Genomic DNA, 9754 nt, shown 5'->3' on the forward strand with positions numbered 1-9754 from the left:
CGGCAGAGGCAGAGCAGCAGCCGCTGCCGCGCTGTGCCCTCGCTGCCCGGTCATATCCGGCTCCAAGGCGGTGCTTGTGCTGCGGACCCGCCACGCTGGAACGCGGGGCGGGAGCGCGGGCCCTTCCCGCGGTGCTGGTGTGCGCGGTTGCGCAACACTGACAGTGAGATCCATCGCGGCACGGCTGCACCGGGGGCAGCGGCGGGCTCGGCCTGCTCACTTGGCCGGCGGGGAAAAGTGCAGGGAGAGTAAAACTTGAGAGGAAAAGGGAATTGTGGGAATTGGCGAGGATTGATACTGTTTTGAGCAGCTTCGCTTCCTTGTCTGGGAGCGGAGGGAGGAGAAGCGCCCCGTACTGCTTTTCTGTCCCTTTCCTTTGGTGATTTGCTTGGTCCGTTGGATGTTCCCCGCAGAGGAGCAGTTAGGATGTGCTGGCTCTGATTAGCCGTGCTTAGGCTAATATTGATGCACTGCTGAAAGACGGACTACAAGTGTTGTTTGACATATCGAGCTGACAAATGACAGATCTGGTTCCTAAAGAAATTTGTCTATACTGGTGTGCACGTTCAACTGCTTTTTAAGTATAAGCCCATTTAAAAGAAATTTTAATGGAAAAAAAATTTCAACAGCTTTAAAAAAAATCTACTGAAAAAAGCTTTAAAATAACCTACTGTACTTTGCATAAATAAACCTGTGAATTGACACTACACATATTTTCTTCTGAAAGGTTTTGCATTCTTGCCTAGTGAGAAAATGCACACTTAAGTGAAACAGGATTTAGCCAACTCTTGTTGCAATGTGGTAACAGCCTGTGATAACAGTAACTCCTTTTGCTGACAAAGATAATGTTCCTTGATGAATGAAAACTTATAAAGATCAAGGGAAAATAGAGCACTTGCTGACTATTAATTAAATTGATTAAAAACCCATGCTAACTTGAGACGTAACAAAAATGTGTGATACTGTTACTGTATCCTAAACTTTTTGGATAACTTAATTTTGTGTAAGCTTTTCTAAAATATGTCTCCTTTAACCACTTGCATAGACTCCAGATTTCTCTCTAACTACTTGGCACTAGTTATTAATACAAAGTATACTTCAATAATATTCTTATTCCATGAGAGTTGTTTTTTTCAGTGTAAGCGTATAGTAATTTATATTCTTGCTTAAAAAAGGATGTGTAGGTTTAAAAATCTTGGCATTCAAATGGTAGTCATATATATATCAGTGTAAGTCATTGAGAATAGTCTTTTACTTAGTGTAGTAAAAATCTTGAGCACAAAGAAAGGTTTTGAAAGAGTGTTTTAAAAATGTTGGTCTCATGCATCAATAGCAATGGGAAAATTATTTTAAGATTTTAATTTGATTTTAGTATTTCTTTGCCATGAGAGTAGAAGGAGGTATGGTATAGCAGGTTATCACTGACTGCTGTCACTGACTGTGATTGTACAGTATAATTTTTTTATGAATGATTACAGCTTGATGAGGACCTTTCTAGGGACCACATGTGTTCTTGTGAGTCATCTTTGGAAAATATGCATACTGATTTTCACAGGAGTAAAAAAATAATCTTCACTGGAAAAAAATACAAATCATTAAGTGTGTATTTGAATGCTCACTTGAGAGTTTAAAATGCAAGGATGTTTTCATATTAAATTAGAACTTTACTTTTTATCTAGGCACTAAATACAGTAGTTACACTTTTAAGAACTCAGTATCATGAATATGGTACTTTGCTGAAAGTGAGGTGCTTGTTATCAAATTCGGTTTTATACTCTCTTGAAATTGGAGTTTTGAAGGCCAACACAAGCTGAAGTGTTTTAGTTTGGAGTATTTTCATGTGAAACTGATAAGAACAAAGGTGAAAGATGAGGATGGCTGTTGGTCAATGTTGAATATTTACATTCTTTTATGTGATTGGTGCCATCAGTTTTTTTTTAAAAAATATGAAAAGTCTCTGGCAAGTAGAGCTGTGGTTTTCAATAGTTTTTCATTCTGCTCTGTTCAGGAAGACTGTAACAGTTGTATTTGAATAATTCTGACTGATGTTTAAGTGATGTGACTAATTTTTGGATTTGAAAGCCAGCAGCAGGAGGAGTTCATGTAGTGAAATGTTTTATCACTAGTTTTCTCCTTCAGCTTATGTTGCTTTTTGTGTTAGAGAAGGTGACGTGTCAAAGAAATGCCACTTGCATGTGAGGTAGATAATATATTGGGTCACGTGTTCCTGGGGGCTCGTCCTGTGGTTTTTGAAGTAACCCCAAAGAAGGGGGATTGTCTGAAGTGTAAAGGGTGTGTAGTGAGTAGCCTTTGAGCATGTGGTCCCAGTGACTTTATACAGGGTGTTTCTGGGTAGCAAGTCTTGGACATAAGTAACCTCACAGATTGGTTAAGTGGAGATGTTCTAGATAGGAACATCTATCTAAAAGTCCAATCCAGCACTCCAGCCCTATACTTGCAGTAGTCTGTTGTAAAATCCTTATGCATTTTCATGGTTTTTTCAGAGTCTGCCTCCCTTTTCCTCACACCTGCACCCATGTAGGCTGACTTACCTTTATCTCACTGGGAATAACTAAAGGAGTAATGGGGTAAGGTTGCTTGCAGTGCCCTTTATAAGGAGGACTTGGACCTAATTCCACTAATGCCAACAGGAGTAACTCAAATTTTTTTTGACTCATTTAGAAGGAGCTGCTCCAGAGACAAAATGCAGTGCTTTTAAGAGCAGAGATCAAGGCAATTTCTATATGAGGTAGCCATCCTAGCCTTCCCCTTTTTAACTCAAAATTTCAGAGGTCATATTTTGGCTTCTGACACCTCACACAATTTACAAGGTTTTTTGTCTGACTCTGTTTTGTAATAAATCTTGATTTTGTGATGTACATGCAGGTCTACGTGCTCTAGCTCTTTTGAGCCTGATTCAGTGATTTTTTTTTTTTTAATTCCAATACCTTGTTTCTAGACACTTCATGCATTCCTTTAATAAATTACACAAGTTATTTTTTATGTGCCCAGTTTTTATTTCAGATTGAAAGAAAAAGTTTATTAACCTTGTGACTCAAGATTAAAAGAACTCACAGTTGTTGCTGCATTTCTTTGGGGGCAGCACAGCCTTCAGAGTAGCTTAATTATAAATATTTACTCCTGAGAATTAAGTTTCTTAAAATGTTAGTTTCTCTGCAGCCGTGAAGCAGGCTGGAGCAGAAGCAAAGAGCCTTTAAAACTTGCCATTTCTGCATGCCAGCAGATGTATTGCTGTGACAGAAGTCCTTGGACACCATCCTTCTGTGCCAAGGTGGCTTTGCAGGGGAAGGGTGACAGTGCTGTCCCCAACATTGGCACTGTTCCCACAGTGTCTGAAGGCAAAGAGCCAAACAGAGGCCCTGCAGGCTGTTCTCAGCTCCCTCACCTGCTCCCAGGCCCTCTCAGTAACTGTGAATTGAAGCTCTGGGTCCAGTTTCTTGAATTCACATCAAATATTTATATGGAGAGATTTAAATTGACAAGGAGTTTGGGATCCGGTAATTTGGCTCTGGAGGGCTTTTTTTGTGGCGTTGTTGTTGTTTTTTTCCCAGTTTTTTAAGATAATTTAGAATGTGGGAAATGGTGGCAAGGTATTTGTATTAAAAATATGGAACTCAAAGCCACTGCTGTCAGTATCAGCAACCATAAGTCCTTCTCTTTTGTTTTCTTCCAAGTGGAGTCTGCCAGAATTTGCAGTAGCTGAGGAATATCTCATGTAAAAGATGTATTTCTTTACTTCCTTGGTTTGGGACTTCGGGGGCTGTTTTCTCAGTGCTTGTAGTGGTTATAAATTTCTGTGTGGTGGTAGCAGAAACTCTCAGATTTTCTTGAATCTGTGGAGAAGGATGCGTGGTGAAACAAAGAGCTAATTAACCAGAACTGTCCACAGTACCGATGGTTCCTCAGGTTGTAAATAAGCTGCCATGGTGTCAAACAGCTGCTGGACTGGTTCCACTGATCCATGTATCCTTTCTTGTGCTGCTGCACCAGCTGTAGATAACAAGTGCTTCTTCCCAAAGAAGTTTTCTGTCAGTTTGGTTCATCATTGCTGTGTCTGCGCACAGTCTGGTGAGTGCCAAGTGCTCGGAAAGAAGAAGGGGAAAAGGGGACTCCAGTTGTTTCTGGTTTGTCAGGGAACCACCTGCCCTGAGACAGCTCTGTAGTGCTGCTCTGAAAACCTGAGGAGCCCTGCCTTTAGTCAGGCTAAGGAAGTGCAGGGTTAAATAAAACTCTTCCACTCTTAAGTCATGAATTATGAAAAGTCTCCTTGCCTGTCACAGCCGTGACTGTCTCATACACTGAATTTCAGTTGTTTAAAAGTCACTCCCAGTGCAACTTCAGATTGCACTCTAAATAGAAGTGTAGTCATCTAAGCATAAACCTAGCTATTTGTTCTACTCAGTTTGCATTTTTGACCTTGTCACCTGTAAGCACATCCTTTCTATTTGCACCCTAACCCTTCTTACTTAGGGAGAGGGAGTTAACATGTAGCCTTTATCCTGCTGATTTTTATATGTCCCCTTCCCAAACCTTGGCAATTGTGCAGCAGTGGCTGTGTATCAGCTGCCACGTTCTGCTGTTCATCCCCTGCCTCTTATGACACGTTCTTTCTTTCCTGTGTTGGTACTGGACAGCACTGAGAAATTGAGGTTTGCTGTCCGTCAGCAAATGTCATGATTTTAAGAATAACATGAATTAGAAGCTTGACAGAGAGTAACTCCCTAGTTCTGTTTATTAAGCTTGCTAACAATGGAAGTATATTACAAAGCCTGTTTCATGCAACTCTTTGTGCATGCAATTATGTGCACTTATTTTCACTTATTTGCAACCATTTCTGGTTTTAACTGACCATCAGAAGTGGTGCCCTGTAAACCTGCTTGCAAGCTATGGTGCTGCTGTTGGCACAGACGTGTTTCTTAAAACTGGAGCATCCCATTCAGGAAATAAGCTTTAGATGAACTGTATTTGATGCTGTAAGTCTTTGTCTGCAAAATATATCTCGCAAAATGTTCTAGAAGCTACAAAACCAGGCATGTAAGCAAGACTCCCAGCACTGACTAAGGTTAAAAACCATTGGAAGCACTTGCCAAGAGGACAGCCCACTGCAGAGGTTCCTGTCTAAGCACTCTGGAAATTGAGGCTTAGACTAGTGTCTTCAATGGGAGGGAAGCAGTGTTTAAATCCTCTCTGTGTTGTAATGTTAACCTTTCTTGTTAAACTGCTGTAGTCTCCTTACCTGACATCATGTCCTTACCAAAGCGCTGTTGATTCCAGATTTAATACCATGTCAGATTCAAAATTGTACCTTTCATATATCTGTGGGAGTAGTTATGGGGACAGTTTGACTTTGGTGATAATGTGTAGGTGCTTTGAGGTGTAAATAGCCCCAGCAGTTTTAGAAGAGGCTCTTAGCAGGGTCACTTATCTTACCATGCACAGTGGGACTGTGTGACTGGAGGGGTGAAGTAAGATGCTGCTCACTGTACACTTTTGGAAACTGCTTGTTTCATCCTCAAGAGCACTGAAAAAACCCTATGGAAAACAAATATGCATTGCCATTCACAAAATGGACAAAAAGTGGCAAAAGCTTGTGTTCTCAGGCACGTGGTGTGATTCTTGGGTCTGTGCAGGGCCAGGAGTTGGGCTTCTGTGGTGCTTGTGGGTCCCTTCCAACTCAGAATATTTATTCTATGATTCCGCTTTCTGTTCTTTTGTTGTGCATATGTTTGACATGTATGTTACAGTCCTGATTGACCAGCCTGGCAGAAAATGTCTGTGCTGATTAACTTAACTTTGGAGTAATAATTACTTATACATAGGAACTGGAATTGCTTATCAAAAGAGAAGGCATATCAAAAGAAGACAGATGTAGTTAGATGATATAGTCAGTGCTTTCTAAAATAAATTTCAGTAGCACAGTAGGATAAGATGTTTATCGTGGTCAAGTTCAATTTCTGTGTGTAAACTGGTGTTGAATCTGAGACAGCTTTGGATGTGATAACAGGCAGTTCTCTCATCTTCAGCTATTTTCAGATGTTACAATCTCTTGTATGAAATTAGCACTGGGTGCTAATCGTGTTTCATTACTTATCTAATGCTCCAAATGACTTCTGGCATCCCTTGTAAGGGGAAGGCAACATTTTTCTTGGGGAAATGGTTGTGGAAATAAGTGTAATTCTTACAGCTGAAAGAGCCTGGGGTGGTTTTTCTTTGGTTGATTAGTTATTTTTAATGGTGAAATGTATAATGATACCTAGTGTGACCTCCTGCATAAACAAAATCAAAGCACAATAAATATGACTTTGAAGGCATTATTTAGGTAAAGTGTATTTTGGTGAGCTGTTCCTGTGTAACATAATATTTTCAGCTTTGCTGAGCAGCTATCAGGTATTATGAGATGTAACTTAGACCAACAGAAAGTGTATTTATCAAAAACTTAATTTACCCCTGACCTTGGTGATGATGTTATTATTTAGAGCTGCATAAAAGATGCTTGCAAATGTTTGAGACTTTTTTTTTCCTGAGCTCATTAAAAATTGGAATTTCTTTGTAAACATTCAGAAAATACTAGTGGCAATCTAGAGTAAGTAAATTTAGCTTGAAATTGATTATCTCTACCCTGTGTTTTTAATGGGTTTGTTTCTCCTTTCTCTAGCGGAAGAGACTTTGGAATGCAGACCGCACACCATTCCCAGATGAGGCACCCCTAGGTCTGAAAAAATCAAATCTCAGGACATCAGTGTCTGCTACTTCGATTTCCAATGCGTGGCTTAGGTGTGGGGATGGTTTTGAGAGCACTTCAGTGCTGGAGGTAAAATGCTGCCTTAGCGGTGTAACAAAGAGATGCAAACTGACAGTGAATTTCCATGCTCCAGTGAATAATATGTTGCCTTTTCTTTTGGTGTTGTTTCCAAACTAACAGCATGTTGTTGCCACTGTCAAAATAGACAGAAAGTGGAAAGCACAGTTACATAAGGACATTGTCTTAACTTGTTAGTGTAACTTGGGAGCATATGTTAATGTGTTGTGTTCTAGATAGCACTCATCACTTGGAAAATTTCAGTAATACACTGAAGGATGCAAAAGTAATTTGGCGTTTGGGATGGAGTGCTACATTTCCTAAAAAATATGGAACAAAAATGCCGTAGTTTGCATTTGAAGAGTTTTTGTTAGACCTAAATAGTGTGTTTGTAATAGTGAATTAAGTGTAGAAAATCCTGCTTGATCAACCAGATCTGAATGAAAAGTATTTTGTGCTGACCCAAGCTGCTTTTCTGTTTCTTTTTCTGGTACTGAGCAGTCACAGTGTTGCATATCTTATGGGATATAGTAAAATCAGAGACAGGGCAACCAAGAAATTCTTTCTGTAACTTTTCAAGAGGACACATGCTTTATCAAGCATGTTGTTACTGCCCACTTTTGACATTTTAGTGCTGAAAGTAACTCCTGTTCTTCTCAAGGTCACATGTGATTTCTGTCATAGTCATAGAAAATTTGTATTTTCCAAATCTATGAAAATTCAGATTTTATATTACTATACTCATGCTTTAATACTTCATTATATTACAGTCTTGTAAAAGATTTTAATTTGAAATTGGTCTGCTAAGCTTTGGTAGGTGAGTAACAACAGCTTTAAATATATTGATACATGTTAAAATTATTTTCCTAGTGATTAAATCTCTGTCTCTTTTTAATATAGTCCCAGAGGCCATCCAATAAGAAATCCAGGATTAAGAAGCATCTTGGACCACTGTTAACATCTGCTGAAAGTGCATCTAGTATGTTTTGATTATTTCATGTTAATGTTGTCAGACTATTGTTACTTTATTTTGTTCTCTATTTGGGTAGAAGTTGGCTCAAAGTACTGGTTGCTTTCTTCTTCTGTTACTGTAATTAGAAGCTAATTTTGATAAGACACACAATCTCTCACTGTTGTGGTGGGGCTCATCCATTCACCCATAGTGCCAGAAATTTATTCTGCAAAGCTGCAGGCACTCAGCTATTGCTTTTGGAAAGGTGAAAGAAGCATCACTAATGCTGTATATGGTGTGTATTATAAAAGGGATGGGATATTTAAATGGTTCACATTTCATTAGGAGGGAATGAAAAATAACCCTTGGCTGTACAGATTGGAAGTGAGATTATTCTGTTATCTTCTAGATAGACAAGCAGGCATGAGAGCACACATATTTTGTTAATATGAGCAATTGGTAGAAAACCAGAGTTTTATCAACCTCCTGCTTTTACAATCTTCTGTATGCCCCCAAGTTGCTTAATATTGGCATTAAGAGAAAGAACTCTAGTCAGAATAAAGAGGAGTAAAAAAAAAGAACTCTAGTCAGAATAAAGAGGAGGAGGACTTAATGGCTCTTTCTAGTTATTTCCTTTTTTTTTGAGCCCAGAAGAAAGGAAAGTAAGAGGGGATGGTATTTTTCAGTCTCTATTTCTGCTTGCTCCAGCAGCTGTGCTTCTGTTGGATGTAACTAGGTGACCTACTGGGCACTTTTTTTCTTTACCTTTTGGGGTTCTAGCTTTTCTGTATTTCTAAGAAGAACCTCTCTGTGTTGCAGGAGAAGATGTGGTGAGGTTTTACTCTTCTGGGCCCTTCTGCCTAATTCCAAACCCCCAGGAATTATCTAAATTCCCATTTACTTATACCGTTTTAGTAGTGGTAGGAAGTGGAAAATTCTGCCTTCCTAGTTCTGTGTGCTCCATGCTAAGCATGAATCTTTTCTCCTTGCTTTTATGATTAAAAATAATGCAGAAGGGTATTTTGAATAAAAATGTCTTACTTCAAAAACACACCAGCTTTTCTTTGCAACACCTGAGAAGTTTTGGTTTTTTTCCTGAAAAAAAACCTGAACTAGAAAACTGAAGAGTAATCTCTACTGATGGAATGCTTTTATTCCTTTGTTACTCACTGGATATTCATAGAGCTCCCAAACCCAGAATTCTAAGGACAGTCTTTCTTTAAACCACTCAGCATTTTACAAGGGTACATGTGGGGGAGTGGAGGAGTGTTAGAACTGTGTGTAGGGGGAGTAAATGTCAGACAGTCATGACTTGTCCTCACACTGCTGAAGGACACAGTTGTATAAAATTGTATAAAATGAAATGTTAGTATTTATTGTGGAGAACTAAACTGGAAATAATGTATGTATGAATAAGAAATACATGTGAGTTAATGCTTCAGTATTAATCCCTGATGCCTAGTAACAGAATTTATAATTTTGCCCTTTTAAAATAGTGGAGTTTAATTTTTAATACTTTTAAATTTAACAAAACTGCATTTCTGTAGGAGTCTAACACTTTGCAATGCTTTTTCATAGGGGCTGCTGCTGCTGCTGAAAGCTCTAAGGAAGCTGAGGACATAATATGGACCTCTAGTGGCAGTGATTTTTCAGATGATGGAAATAAAACATTGATTCCAAGTTTGGACAGCAAAAAAAATGATGCTTCCAAAACAGAGGAATTGCCTAGCGGATGTGATTTATTGTTAGAGGACAGAAGCAGTGAAGGTAAGTTCAAATGCAAGATTTAACAAGAAACATGTCAATTTCTGTTGCTGTAATGAAAATATTCTTGATGTCATTCTGACAAAATTACATGATCCATTCCTATTTTGGTTAGATCAATTGGAGGGGTTTGTTTATTTTTTCATAAATTTCATCTGGGTATAGAGTAAGCTCTTAGTATAAATTATGTACGAAAACTTTACACCTCAGAATAAAGC

Source organism: Geospiza fortis, unplaced genomic scaffold (assembly GCF_000277835.1).
Source record: "Geospiza fortis unplaced genomic scaffold, GeoFor_1.0 scaffold53, whole genome shotgun sequence".
NCBI classification, from domain to species: domain Eukaryota; kingdom Metazoa; phylum Chordata; class Aves; order Passeriformes; family Thraupidae; genus Geospiza; species Geospiza fortis.